This window comes from Doryrhamphus excisus, chromosome 8 (assembly GCF_030265055.1).
Source record: "Doryrhamphus excisus isolate RoL2022-K1 chromosome 8, RoL_Dexc_1.0, whole genome shotgun sequence".
NCBI lineage: Eukaryota > Metazoa > Chordata > Actinopteri > Syngnathiformes > Syngnathidae > Doryrhamphus > Doryrhamphus excisus.
The window spans coordinates 14,275,161-14,291,454 of NC_080473.1; the positions used below are offsets into that span (position 1 = coordinate 14,275,161).

General features: G+C 38.4%; 1 protein-coding gene across 7 annotated transcripts in view; it reads right to left on the reverse strand.

Moving 5' to 3' along the window:
• The window catches only part of mecom (MDS1 and EVI1 complex locus), a 169,461-nt gene that overhangs the window by 114,573 nt on the left and 38,594 nt on the right, over nucleotides 1-16,294 (reverse strand). The window lies entirely within an intron of this gene.

Sequence of the window (16,294 nt, forward strand, 5' to 3'; positions counted from 1 at the left end):
CTGTATCCCCCCATTGCTCTTCCTCCATTGACATTTTCCCTCTGGTCTCCGAGTTTAGATTTGATTTAGACCAGAAATTTCCTCGGTCCACTGGACTCAACACGAGCATTTCAGCTCATAAACATCTTTGTGTGTATATATGGAAGGTAAACATTTTAAAACTTGAGGTTCTATACACAGATGATTGATGAGTCAAAGAAGGTGGGGGGGTGTAAAGACTTGGGGGTTCGGAACTAGTTGGAGGGATGCTAGTTTGTTTCAAGATTCTGAACCCCTCAGTCTAAGCCAGGGGTCTCAAACTCAATTTACCTGGGGGCCACTGGAGCTAGGGTCTGGGCAAGGCTGGGCTGCATCAGGTTTTCCAAAAAAAAAAAAAAAAACGCATTTATTAAAAACAGAAAAATTAAAAACCTTTTTTAGTGCTTTGGTTCCGATTTTCTACAATAAAAGCTATTTTATTTTTCAGCACAAAATAAGATGAAAAATAAATAAACAAATCAAGAATGAAGAAAATCAATCAGTAATAAATAAATATAATAATAATAAAACTGCAAATAATAAACCACATATAGTTGGTGGGTAGACAATAATTTTTTTCAGATTAAAATGAACAAAGCATTATTAGAGCCCTGTAGACATGACGAAACACAACTATAGTCACATTTATACTCTTTTTATTTACAACATATTGCGCAACTGCAGGGTCTTGAGACACATGCTAACTCGCAAACTAGAGAGCTAGCGTCCTAAACGGTAGCCTTCAAGTTATTTCCTTTAAACTTAAATAGCCAAAAACGTACCACTTCCACACGGATAGGGAGGATAACTATTAACAGTTATTTAACCTTTAACATGAACATTAATCAAATGTAATAATTTTTTCTGGGTACATGATACCATACAGCATCCATATCAAACTTGCGCGGGCCGCGCTAACATTAAACTTTCATATCAAGGCGGGGGCCTCAAACTAGTGTCCTGCGGGCCACATTTGGCCCGCGGGCCGCATGTTTGAGACCCCTGGTCTAAGCTGTTTGTACACTTTTCCTTACATGCCCCACTCTATATATGTGGTGTGGTTTTGAGCTTGCTTGCTCAGTATGTGGACCGGATAGACAACAGGTGGACAGTGGAAGTGCGGACTAGAATTATTGCCATGTTTCACCTTTGGATTGTAAATTGGAATGGCTGTAAGACTCTATTTATGTGCCGCCAGTGTCTAATCAAATGCGGTATCACACCCTGCTAGAAGAATCATTCAGAGTCACGCAGTGTAACAATAAGCTCATAGAAAAATAATAATAATAAGTAACCGGTATTCATCCTGAGTTTCATATTTTGCACTTCACTGTACTTTATTCTTATAAAGGTGCCCTGTGATTGGCTGGAGACCAGCCCAGGTTGTACCCCAGCTCTCGCCCGAAGACAGCTGGGATAGGCTCCAGCACACCAAGTGGTAGAAAATGAATGAATATTCTCATAAAGATGTTTGTGCAACATATAAATGTGCATCTTTCTAAATTGCATTGATGCTGTTGATAGTAGGACATGTTATGGTTGATTATAAATCATTATTTTTGTTATGATTCTAATAAATGTGCCTGTGAATTTTTCTTCATCCAGGTCAATGTATTTCAGTCCAATTCTGATCAATTATTTTTCTTTGAAACTGTTGAACTAACATTACATATTGCAATTGTGTCTTATTTTGCGGAAACAGTGTTTATTTCTCAGACTCAGTAAATAAAACATGATGCTGCCAATATTAGTATCAGTAATAATATGCTGGACATTAATGGTGTATCGGATATCGCTAAGCAAGTCAATATCGTTATGCTAATACTCATCTTGAGAATAAGTTTCCCTTATCTAAACACAAATACATACACGTGTATAGCATATAGTTAAATATTTGCACTTGACACCAAATTCATTTATTTTTATTAAGAAGGTAAAACATTTGTTCCCGCGCCAGCTATCTGCATGGGTGGAATGATTTTCACCTCTGCCATGAGGTGTTGGGTGCACTCATACATCACACGATTACCCCGAGCAGCGAGCAGGACCGCCATCATCAGGGAGTGAATTAAAGATGATAGAAAGAGCTATTAATCACTGTGACAAAGCCCCTAATGGAGGTGTGACCCAGCCACTGCCGAAGGGACGCCAAAGGGACGCACCCATGGGACAAATGGATACATATGTTTACAGAAAGAAAGAACCTACCTGTGGACATGGGCCACCCCGTTTTATATTTTGTCTTTTAGTCACTGGGACGCTCGATTCAATCAAAAATAAGTTTTAAGCCCAAGAAAGGTGACTTTTTACACCAAACGCCAATATTTACTTCCATATGTGATCCAAAAATATGATTCAAGTGATTTTGTTCACTATTGGAAAAGTCTAAACATTTTTTGACAACATTATTCATCCACTGAAGTCAGCACCAAAAATGTCCAAAAATTACTGTCTAAGATCATGAAATATGAAGATGAACTTTTCTACTTTTCTACTTTTCTACGTACGTTCAATACCCTTATATCAATACCCAAATACCCTTTAATCTCAATATCCAATACATTTGTGAAAAATTTTGTGTGTATTAGAGAAAATTGGGCTTTATTGCTGGTTGCATTTATTATTTTTTCTCAGGCTATCAAAAATAGTCAGTTAACTGTGTTAACTAATTTATTTAATTAATTACCCTAAAAAAATGAGCGTAATGAACACATGCGCACCAATGTCAAGCCATACTTTTCTGTTATGATGGCAGAGAAGGCACTCTTTAATAACTTTATTCTGACCGATACATTCAAACACGGGTATCACAACATCAGACTGGGTGATTACTTAACTATTTATCAGCGCTTTAGAAAAATCGTATCCAAATCTGATGATGAAAAATATATTTTTTTGACCTGGAATTACTGATCAAAGAAAATAACAATTTTTTTTAATGAAATACAGTATGTCCAGTCAAATAATATGTAAACAAAAAAAAGTAATTTCTTTTCTTCTTCTTTTTATATTCTGGTAGGAAACCAGAAATTTCTTAAAATTTCTTAAAATGTATAAAAGATAAGTTAAAAATGTCAACTGCATGATATCAAAAACGTGTTTTTTGAGGAATACCTGGAATATGAAATGATAAAAAATTTTCATTACGAAGATATTTCAAGAAAACAACCTTGACCGGGTCATTTTTGACCCACTTATGGAAGGTTGGGGTAGTAACACAAAAACAAAAAATTCTTAAAATGTATAAAAGATAAGTTAAAAATGTGAATGGCATGATATCAAAAACGTGTTTTTGAGGAATACCTGGAATATGAAATGATAAAAATTTTTCATTACGAAGATATTTCAAGAAAACAACCTTGACCGGGTTGTTTTTGACCCACTTATGGAAGGTTGGGGTAGTAACACAAAAACAAAAATTTCTTAAAATGTATAAAAGGTAAGTTAAAAATGTGAATGGCATGATATCAAAAACATGTTTTTTGAGGAATACCTGAAATATGAAATGATACAAAATTTTCATTACAAAGATATTTCAAGAAAACAACCTGACCGGGTCATTTTTGACCCACTTATGGAAGGTTGGGGTAGTAACACAAAACCAAAAAATTCTTAAAATGTATAAAAGATAAGTTAAAAATTTGAATGGCATGATATCAAAAACATGTTTTTTGAGGAATACCTGGAATATGAAATGATAACAGTATGTCCAGTCAATTAATATGTAAACAAAAAAAAGTAATTTCTTCTCTTCTTCTTTTTATATTCTGGTAGGAAACCCTGTGGCTCACTGCTCCCTCCTACAGGTCAGTCCAGGTACTACTTGAAGTCTGATAAGAACAATAAAATCTCTGGCTTTCTTCGTCTATGGGTTTTTATAGTCAAATTTGATTCACTAATTTTAGCTGTCAATAATTTTACATATCTTCTACATATCTCTTTTTCCACCTCAAAGAAAATGGCTAAAAACACTCCATCCACCGATCCATTTTCTTTACTACTTATCCTCAGTAGGGTCACGGGGGTACGCTGGAGCCACATTGGATTTTCTTAGTTGCTGTTATGAGCCAAAACGTCTGTTGACGTTGACGGTCTAACTGAGCATTCAAAGCTAATGTTCATGTCAGCTTCTTTGGATTATAAATATGATTATTTAAAAATCCATCCATTTTCTGTACCGCTTATCCTCTTGCTGGAGCCTATCCCAGCTGTCTTCGGGCGAGAGGCTGGTCATCAGAGACTAATCATTATGGTTAAATCCAAAACCAAATGAGAACTACAGCGAGTGGCTATCAGAAAAGGGGGTGGCTGTTCATTTGTGAAGCACAGTTAATTACAGTAGATCACTTTGTGCCTCTGTTCCCTCAGCAGGGTGTAAGAGAGAATGTCTGGTCCAAGCATGCCCTCAGGAGAAGCAATAAGCTTCCTAATTAACACTCTTTTTGTGCTTAAAGGGGGCCTTAGTGAAAGTGCAATCCATGCATCCGTTACATCACGCTTGGATTACTGTAATTCGTTGTACGTAGGGGTTGGACCGGGGGCTCTACGGTGTGCAGAATGCAGCAGCCAGTCTCCTTTTACTGGCCCCCCAGTTACTATTACAGTCAAATTTAATTTTTACCTATTTTATTTAAATGTTTGCACCTTTGACTCCACCCAAAGTCATGACGTCTGCAGACCAGCTCCTGTTGGCGGTACCCAAAACCAGGCTCAGAACCAGAGGAGATCAATTTTTTTCAGTGACAGCTCCCGGACCATGGAATGTCGTTCTCTCTCCATTACATCCCCCCAGTACCTGAACCAGTTAGTCCAGACTAAAAACTCACTACTTCTGTTCAACTGTAGTTGGGCAGGATACTGTTTATCGACTGAGTTTGTTCCCTCTTATCATTATGCTATCATAAACATCACATTTATTTTCACTTTGCCCAATTGCCACTGTATTAAATGTGCTATATAAATATCATATCAGAATTGGCAGCATTTAATCTGATCGGAGCATCCCTACTATCTATTATGTCTTTATCAAAATCCAAAATGCTGGAAAAAAATATTTCTGTTTTAGCCTACTAAACACACACTGTACAGCAGGGGTCTCAAACATGTGGCCCGTAGGACACTAGTTTGAGGCCCCCGCCTTGATATGAAAGTTTAATGTTAGTGCGGCCCACGCAAGTTTGATATGGATGCTGTATGGTATCATGTACCCAGAAAAAATTATTACGTTTGATTAATGTTCATGTTAAAGGTTAAATAACTGTTAATAGTTATCCTCCCTATCCGTGTGGAAGTGGTAAGATTTTGGCTTTTTAATTTCAAAGGAAATAACTTGGAGGCTACCGTTTAGGTCGCTAGCTCTCTAGTTTGCAAGTTAGCATGTGTCTCAAGACCCTGCAGTTGCGCAATATGTTGTAAATAAAAAGAGTATAAATGTGACTATAGTCGTGTTTTGTCATGTCTACAGGGCTCTAATAATGCTTTGTTCATTTTAATCTGAAAAAAATAATTTGTCTACCCACCAACTATATGTGGTTTCTTAATTTTTTATTATTTGATGTTTTATTACTATTATATTCATTTATTACTGATTGATTGATTTTCTTTATTCTTGATCTTATTTTGTGTAGACAAATAAAAAGTAAGATATTTGAGAACAGTGGAATGTTTTATCAGAGCTTTTCTTGTAGAAAATCGAAACCAAAGCAAAGTTTATTCATTTTTCTGTTTTTAATAAATGCGTTTTTTTTTTTTTTTTGGAAAACCTGATGCGACCCAGCCTCGCCCAGACCCTAGCTCCAGTGGCCCCCAGGTAAACTGAGTTTGAGACCCCTGCTGTACAGAGTAACATAAGAAAACCTCTTAACACACTCTTAATTAATGAGCATCGCCTTTTTTTTTCCAGCTCTGAATGAGCCGACAGCTCGGAATGAAAAACACTTCATTAAGGCCCAGTAACCAATTAACATGGCACAACAAACTGAAACTCCGAGCCGGTCCCTCTGTGCACACACGGACACCTAATTAATTAGCATTAGTTGTGATTAATAATGAGGGTCCTTTAATGGTAAATCTGCAGCTCCGACGGCAGGCTGACACAACAAAGACGCCTGTGTGCGCGGCAGGATTTATCTGGGGAGCTGTTCAGGGGATTTTAACATGTTTCTCAGCGGCCTGACAAATGGCCTATTAATTATCTAATGTCTGACAACAGCCACTTGATAAAGACGTATGTTTGGACAGGATCGGGAGGGGAAGACGCATCGGAGGGTGACAGAGACGGAGAGAGCGAGCGAGGGGCAGAATATGTGATTGCGCTAAAGAAATATGTGAATTTAATTTCAACGCTAAAGAGCGACTAAGATAATCGATATGAAAGATTAGCGGAGTGCATTTATTTTTAATGAAATGCAAATGAATGGGATCTTGATTAATAAACAGCTGGAAATGCAACTTACACACTCGAACGACAATCAATAGCTACTATGTAAAGACAAAAAGCTACGGACGACTTATATATATATATATAAGTAGTTTTGGGGTCCAAAGTGTGGGGGTGGGGGGGCAAGGACAGAAATTAGTCCAAAAAAGAAGACAGAAGGAAAGAAGGGATATTTTTATTCTACGGCAAATAATGTATTGGACAAAGTAAATAGCTGTCAACATCAGCGATGAGCAATAAGCAAGGAAACAATAATAAGTAAACAGCATGCTTATTTAAAGCAGGTGTTTTTTGTATTTGTGTTACATATTTGTGTAGGTGTGTTGTTTGGATAAATTCGTTTGTGTATGTTTGATCGTTTTACTTGTACAGATGTCACAATGGCAGATACCGTGGAACCTCTGTGTTCATACGCCCTGGTTTACATAGGATTTTATTGCAAAAATCCTGGTTTGCATACACTGTCTATGCCTAACAAAGTAGTCGAGTGCCAAAAAAAGTCAATCTCTGTTAGTGGTTCTCTTAGAGTTCAGACACTATGGACAGATTCTAGCCAAGGAATCCTTTAATTGTCTTTATTATGTTTGTGAGCAGTTTATTTGTTCATAGAACACACACAGAATGATGAACAGGCAGGTCTTTTAAAGGAGATATTTATCTTAGAGTTCCGACACTATGGACAGATTTTAGCCAGTGAATCCTTTAATCGTCTTTATTGTGTGTTTGTGAGCAGTTTATTTGTTCGTAGAACACACACAGAATGATGAACAGGCAGGTCTTTCGGGGAGAGATTTATCTATTAGTTCACAGTGTTGTGATGTGCGATTACCATTGAATTTGGTCCCGATCTGATACGGAGCAAAATTCGGGCTGGTATCAGCAATACTGATTCAATGCCGATTCCCCTAATGCATCTGGTAAACTTTAAAAAGGAGTGTATTTTATACTATAACATAAAGAATACAATTCAAGAAAAACATATAATATAAAATCATATAAAATATTAAAATTCTAAAAAAAATTTAATTTAATTTAATTTATACATCAATATAAAATATCGGAGGTATCCACATTCCAGTATCGATCCGTGCAACTAGCTGTGACTCTGCAGGCTAAGCAGGCCTATGCAGTCTTGGCCACTATGTGAGGATCAAACATATGCACAGTAGATAATATCCTATTCTGAGAGGGAAAATCTAATTTAAAGTTTGATTCCAGTTTGTCCGCAGGTCCACATGAGGAATATAACTGATATGTCAGTGACTAAATAGAAGTAATGGACATCCTTTAAGGTTGAGCCATATTGTAAACATTTGACTGACTTGATGTGTTTTTCTGGCGCTTTTATTCCCACTCTTTTCGATATTTGTCACAGGACACAAAATGCAATACGATCAAAGAAAAAAAAAACACTTAACAAACAGTCCAAACATTGCGTCCATCATAAAGTTATATTAGAAATCCAAAATAGGACATTGCATTTTATTTATTTGCTTTACCCCCGCTCTCTATCACTTTCATGCCATGGCTGAGTGCCATGGAGCTCTAATATAATTATGGTTCACAGTTGTGCACATTTGAGAAATTGATTCCTTTGATGAAATGTGAGCGAGGCAGGTCTGGGCAGAGCACAGAGAGACATATATCTAGACTGGTTACTGACAGACCCCCTTTAGCTCCCTCAGAAGCCCCCCCTGGGTACCAAACCACCAGCCCCAACACTCCCCTGCCAAGTCCAGTCGTTAAAAGAAATGATAGCATATGTGCTTTGTTTAACTTTGATGCTTTCAAAATGCATTACACAATTAGACTGATTTGACAATTTCCATTATACTTGATAAAATATTTATGTAAGCCTCGGGATGGGGGATCTGATCAACGGGGAGGGGGTGGGTTTGTGCTACGAATGGAAGCTTCGGGCTGCATCAGCTGTTAAAATGTCTTTAAATGCAAAATGAGGTAGGAATGAATTGCATTAGATGACCACAATGTATCCCACTGGACATCATCTCATTGTTTATAGACCGTATTTTCTGGACTATAAGTCGCTCCGGAGTATAAGTCGCACAAGGCCAAAAATGCATAATTCGGTCGAAAAAAAACATACATAAGTCGCATTGGAGTATAAGTCGCATTTTTAACCCTTAGATGCACGAGTGACTGGAAACCTACACACTTCCATAAGTGGGTCAAAAATGACCCATACTAGAATCAATGCGTTTTTATGCCAATTTTGCCATTTTGGTTTGGAATAATCACTTGTATGATATTTAGTATTATATTTAGGACCACACAAGAATGATTTCATGCTAGAAACATCTTAATTTTTTTTAATTTTTTCCATCTTTGAAAAAAAAAATGATCCCGTACAACAATCGAAAATGTGAGGATCCGTTGTGTGTTGCATAAAGGTAAGTTAAAACAACCTTGACCTTGACCATTTTTGACCCACTTATGGAAGGTTGGGGTAGTAACACAAAAACAAAAAATTCTTAAAATGTATAAAAAGTAAGTTAAAAATGTGAATGGCATGATATCAAAAACATGTTTTTTGAGGAATACCTGGAATATGAAATGATAAAAAAAAATTCATTACGAAGATATTTCAAGAAAACAACCTGACCGGGTCATTTTTGACCCACTTATGGAAGATTGGGGTAGTAACACAAAAACAAAAATTTCTTAAAATGTATAAAAGGTAAGTTAAAAATGTGAATGGCATGATATCAAAAACATGTTTTTTGAGGAATACCTGGAATATGAAATGATGAAAAATTTTCATTACAAAGATATTTCAAGAAAACAACCTGAATGGGTCATTTTTGACCCACTTATGGAAGGTTGGGGTAGTAACACAAAAACTTCTAACAATAACATAATCGAGAACAGGCTGAATAGGTGTAAGATATGCTAACACAATAGTTATTCAGCTACAAAAAAAATAAACATAAACAGAAAAGATATCCAGTACTTATGTAACATAAAGAGTCGCTCTGGAGTATAAGTTGCAGGAACAGCCAACCTATGAAAAAAAGTGCGACTTATAGTCTGGAAAATCCGGTATATATATATGCACCATAAAAGCTGATCAGATTTCATTAATAAGACTAGCTCAATTTATACATACTTATAAACTGTCAATATATGTCATAACTTCATTAAAACCAAGGGTAGAGGTAATATTTTTGGACCACGTTTGGATCTCAGGTACTATTACAAAACACAGAACTGATTTCTCCATACCATAATACGGTGAAATTAAACACTACCCAGACTGTGTATACTTCATGTGGTCTTTTGACATGGACAATCGAAGCAGTTCAAATACACTTTATGTACTCAAAGTGTACAACAAGCCGTGTCCCCACGTTTTTAAACGGCCCAAACATTGAATGCAACAGCGAGTGTTCAGTAAAGCAAATTATGACCTTGGCAGCGTTCCCTACACAACTTTTCCATCCAAGACAATTGGATTGCTGGCAACACACAAATTTGGAGCTATACGGCACATTACATTTAGATTTGTCTCAGTTGAAACCTGGGAGGGCACCCTCAAAACATGCTGGGAAACTATTGAGTTTGTGTGACTTAGCTTTCAAAATGATAGCAGAAAAGACATCTCCAGCCTTTTTGGCTTCCTGTTGTATTCTTAATGTGATCCTGTTTTTCTCACCTGTCCCCATCGTCTCCCCCCTTCCTCTCTTACCCTCGCGCAAAGCCTTTTTCTGCTCGCAAACCACTCCACATCCATCACAACCCAGAAATTTAAGGAGCCAAATTGGCCTCATCTGTCTCAATGTTGGATGCAGATGGAGTTTCTTCTTCTGAGGGAGGCGCAGTTAGTCACCCCGCCTGGCCCTACCCTTTCAATCTGCCGCTCTAACAACAAGCCAACCTGCTACACTCTAAGTCCACGTCATGGGCTCGATGCCGGGATCAAGAGGGGAGCGGAGTGGGTGAAGTGACCACTTCACTGACCACCCACATCTCGCCCATTTTTTTCGTTTTATTTGGATTTCATTTTCCTTTTAACCTGAACCTCATTTCTCTATTTTCCACTCATTGTTATTTATTCATCTAAGAAACGTGGCACACGGCGACACGCTCAAGGAGCCGTAGCCGCGGTGCAGACCGCCGTATCCTCTCAGGCAGCCTGGTCGGAGTGCGCTCGTTAATAAAGGACCTAAATGAGGCAGCATGCATAAAACATGAAGCGCCGCATGCTGCCGTAATGAACTGCTGCTCCATAATTGCATCTCAGAGCTGTAAAATGAAGACAAAATATTTGAAGAGGGGTTCTGTCACCTCTCTGCAGAAGCAACACTAATCACAGGCATTGCACGGGGGCCCTCGGGGTCCACCCCTGACAAAGAGCAGGGGCTAAATGCCCGGGGCGGCAACATTGGCAACACCCCCCAACTAATGGGACATAATTGAATAATTGCTGATTAGAAAATAAGGGGAGGGGAAGTAATAACATATCAGTGTGCGTTATTGAAATGATACCATTGGGAAAGTAAATGCAATTATAAGGAATAGCAAAATATGTCCTGACTAAGAAGTAATTCCATCAATTTGGGGGGAAATTTTCTGCCTGGAATTATCATTAGCGGACATTAAAGCGAATTGTGCGAACAAAAATCCTGTAGTACCATATTATAGGAAACATTCGGTGGAACTCCCCGACTAATCCATACAAGAGCGGCAATTTAATCGAATGTATTGACAAACGGTTCAAAGATAAAAATGAAGGAGTATTGCACACAAACATAAAACGCCCACACAAAACGCATACAGTGATGAGCGTGGAGACAGGCGGGCTCCCACATGAGAGATTGGAGTCCCACCCGAGGGTGTCACCCAGACAGTTAGAGAGTCTGTGTAGTGACAGGGTGGCTGCTGAGACATAATGAAGGTGCTGTGGCTGTCACAAGGGGTCAGTGCTGATCACAGTGTCCGGCTCTGGGGGGGGGGTTAAGGACACATGTAATGAATCCCACCAATGACAAATGGCTCGAAAGTCTGAGCTGAGGCATGTGACAAACTCGGACTCATCACTTGTATACAAACACACACACATACACACACACAGAAATGCTGCTATGGATCCTTACAAAGAGACGAAAACAACACATGCACACTATGCATGTCTGGATGACACTACCTCCTGGACATATTTAGACATGCAAGGTTTATAATTCATTAAAAACCTGTCATATATTCCGCTAACTTTACCTAAAAAAGCTTTTTTTTACGTGATTCTTGAAAACAAGCCTTAATATTTGCTTTTTCCAATGTTATTCCAATGGAACGGGCGGCACGGTGGTCAAGTGGTTAGCACGCAGACCTCACAGCTAGGAGACCAGGGTTCAATTCCACCCTCGGCCATCTCTGTGTGGAGTTTGCACGTTCTCCCCGTGCATGTGTGGCTTTTTCTCCCACATTCCAAAAACATGCTAGGTTAATTAGCGACTCCAAATTGTCCATAGGTATGAATGTGAGTGTGAGTGGTTGTTTGTCTGTATGTGCCCTGTGATTGGCTGGCCACCAGTCCAGGGTGTGCCCCAGCACCCCCTGCGACCCTCGTGAGGAAAAGCGGAAGAAAATGAATGAATGAAAGATTCCAATGGAACCTCAAATGTATACAATTTGGAAGTGGAAAACATAGATTGTTAAAGTTGCACAAAATCTCACAGTCATGCATGATCCCAGCATGCCTTAGGCTGGCAACAACAAAAGGCCAGTCCAAAATGTGCAATATTGGGTGAACCTGGGAATCCAGGGGGTTCCAAAAACCAGTCACTGTCATCCCTTATATGACATAAATTTTCAATGCCGCTTATCCTCACTGGGTTGTGGGTATGCTGGAGCCTATCCCAGCGAGAGGTGGGGTACACCCTGGACTACTCACAGGGCACCAACCATTCACACCCACATTCATACTTATGGACAATTTGGAGTCGCCAATTAACCTAGCGTGTTTTTGGAATGTGGGAGGAAACCGGAGTCTAACCCAGGTCTTTCCGATCGTCTGACTGTGTGGCCAACATGCTAACCACTTCCTCACCATGCGGCCCTCACTTATATACCGAGCATCCCAAACACGCTCAATGAGTGACGTGTCCGATGAGGGGCATCGGGTATGAAGTTTAACATCTAAGACTCCATGACTCCTGCCTCGTTGGTGCAATTGTTGGTGTTCAAAGGCATCTTACTTCCATTTTGATTGTTAAGGATCTGATTCTGATTCAGTCATTTGTCATGTGTGTCCAATAATACATATTTTATGATGTTTACATCAACCTTAGGATTTCGTTAGGAAGACGTAAACCAAATGCTGAGAACAGACTAATAACAATAAGCAACAGGTAATGAAGCCTGAGCTTCTGCAGACGTAGATGAAACGTGTGATACAAATTTAACCCAGCAGGTCAGATGTTCAGTCAGAAATGCTGAATTCAAATCAAATCCAGGGTCTGCGTATGTTAAAGTAGGCAAAGGCTATAAGGAAGCATGGCTATTTTTAAAACGTGACAGGCTGACCACCTACTACCAAGCTGACATCCCTAATTTAATGTTTGAGGATGTGAATGGACAATGTTTAGAATAGCGTTTCAGAACTGCTTTTCCACTCGTCTTGTCGAAGGGCAACTGCAAGCATCAAGCTCGTTCCACCTTAACTTAGTTAAAGAACTTGTTACATACAATAACGTCTAAAGCGGTAGATATTTTCCAAACCACAGACCGACATGTGGACCTAGGCATTCCTGGAAAGGTGCAGAGGATGTTTGTTTAATGATTGTTGGAAGGCTAACATTACGGTCCGAATCGAGAGCAAGCAAAATCCCCTTTTAGAACACTGAAGCTGTTTATGTTATTTGTTATGGATGTTAATCTTCCTCGTTTAGGAGTTGATTTAACCGGACAAGACAGTAGAATTGTGCCCTTATAGGGTAATTGTCTTCTGCTTGTATAATGCTTTAGACAGCTCTGCATTGCAAGTCCGGGCTTAAACACTGCGGTCATTGTCAAGGCTGAGAGCAATCAGTTTGACCGCAGAAACACCTGCCATTGGATGTGTTTTCGTTAAAACGTGGAAAAAATAGCTAATCTGAACTATTTTTCATTTTTTTACTTTAATTTTTTTAATTAAATCTTTGTGTGACACTGATTACATATGTAACTTGTAAAGTATAGCAAGTGAAAGACATACAGGGACTGTAAGAGGATGGTGATTGTGTGTGTACGTGTGTGTTAGGTGGACTTGAACCTAAATTGAGACTGACAGCTGCCAAATGCCAGTGTGATTGGGGAGGGAATGCAAAAGGACAATGATGGAAGAAGAGGAACATGACAGTAACAGAAGCCCTGATTAGATAAAAAAAAAAGTGTATGCAAGATCTGAAGCCCCCACGTCGGCCATCACCGTAGTGGGATGTGGGGGCGGGGGTGTTCAAGGAGAAACATCGTTGTAACAAGTGTTCAGTGTTTCATTTACAGCGGAAAAAGGAGCAGAAATCTCCAATTTCAGTTTTCTGATGCCAGTAAAAAGGAGAGCTAAGCAGAACCACTTCTCCCTCTTTAATGACTGACAGGAACGCATGCCTGGTTTCCATTTAACCCTGTGTAGGGCACCCTTTCAAGTACAGATGAATATATTACATGTCTATTGTTGACATGTTGTTATTTTTTTTTCTTACTTATGTTTCAAAAATATCAATTTTCTGTATCGTTTCTCCTCATTAAGGTCACAGGCAAGCCAATCCTGGACTGCCTGAACTGGTTGCCAAAGGCGCTGACACCTTTAGAGGTTTTTTTTGTTGTTGTTCAAAATGTAGTTTTAAAATACTTCTTAGTGCCATTTTATTTATTACCTTTAATTTCAATATGAAGTACATTCAACCTTGCGTTCTTAGTTACTTTGCAGTAAAAGTTTGATTGAATTCTGATGAGCTTTGCTGTATAATCCTCTATCTTGGCAGTCAAACACATTGAGCTGAGCATAAAAATATTTTTACTGCATTTTGTTGCTGACTCTATCCCTAGCTTGCACTGCTGTTTGTCTATTTCAATATTTTTTTTAAGCTGGCAATGGCTTTTCCTCTCTATAAAAGGACGACATCAACAAGCACCTTCCAGCTCACACATGCATCACAATAAGGAGATTATTGTGTGCCTCAGCATATGATATTTCTCGATATTTCATTGCCTGATTACCAAGAATAATGATGCCGCACTGTAAAAAGTAATGATGTAGTATAACATAACATATATTGGTGACATGTTGACAAACAGACATCACCATCCAAGTGTAGTACAGTCAGACGGTAGTCATACATTTAGGCTATAACAGGTTCTCATTGGGAGTGACCAGGATGGATAGGATCAGGAACGAGTACCTCAGAGGGACATTACATGTTAGATTGAGATTGATTTGCTGTGGCGACCCCTGAAGGGAAAAGCTGACGATGAATACAAAACTTTTCATGAATACATTTAATTATTTCGACGACTTGGAAAAAATGACATCTTTATATTTCCTTTAGTGTATGTAATCAATTACGTCCCCTTGCTCCTTACAAGCTACCTAATACTCGTGTTTATTTTGCAATGAGCTGCCAAATACCAAAGTGCTCGCAAGCCTTAAGATGGTTTACTTTATAGCAGGGGTCTCAAACACGCGGCCCGCGGGCCAAATTTGGCCCGCAGGACACTAGTTTGAGGCCCCTGCCTTGATATGAAAGTTTAATGTTAGTGCGGCCCGCGCATGTACTCATGTTAAAGGTCAAATAACTGTTAATAGTTATCCTCCCTATCTGTGTGGAAGTGCTAAGTTTTATTATTATTATTATATTTATTTATTTATTTATTACTGATTGATTGATTTTCTTTATTCTTGATTTATTTTATTTTTTCATCTTATTTTGTGTAGAAAAATAAAAAGTAAGATATTTGAGAACAATGGAATGTTTTATCAGAGCTTTTCTTGTAGAAAATTGGAACCAAAGCGAAGTTTTAAATTTTTTTTTGTTTTTAATAAATGCGTTTTTTTTGTTTGTTTTTTTTAAACGGCCCAGTCTCACCCAGACCCGAGCTCCAGTGGCCCCCAAGTAAATTGAGTTTGAGACCCCTGCTTTATAGTATCCTTGTTTTGGGTAATTAATTAGTGCTTCTACAAATATATGAGCATGGTCCGACTCTATTTGGAGTAGGATGAAGATGATCTATTTTACTTTTTTCCAATACATTCATCAAATCTCTTCACAGTTTGACTGAACAATATTATGTAATCAAAAAAATCAATGGCAAAATATGTACAAAAACCAGCATTAATGATCTTTTCATACAATAAAAACATTTACTGCAGTATTACAATGCTTGTAAGGCAATTATAGATCACCCTAAAAAGGTTCGGATACCATTTGATACATTGTCAATCAGTCAACAGGCCACAATAGAAATCCCCCTCAGACATTAGAGCATTAAAGGCAATTAATAATCAGCATTCTGCACTCATGCTAACAACAATCAATAGAGTTGCTCTTTTTTTTCCGGGTATTGATAGACTTTGTTGAGTGAAGGAAACTTGCAACTTTTAAAGCAACTGCCATGTACTTAGATGCAAATCAATTGTAATTAAAACTGAACAAGTGTTCTGCTTTATGCATTGCTCATTAAATCCATTTTCATCATTTATTAGTTAAAGTCTTTAAACGAAGTCCACGACTTCTGCCTCCTTTGGGATAAAACTCAACGCTTTCACACGTGCGTGCAAAATTTACCCTCGCGTAGTTTTTGCGATCAAAAGCCATCCAAATTAAGTATCAAACAATTTGC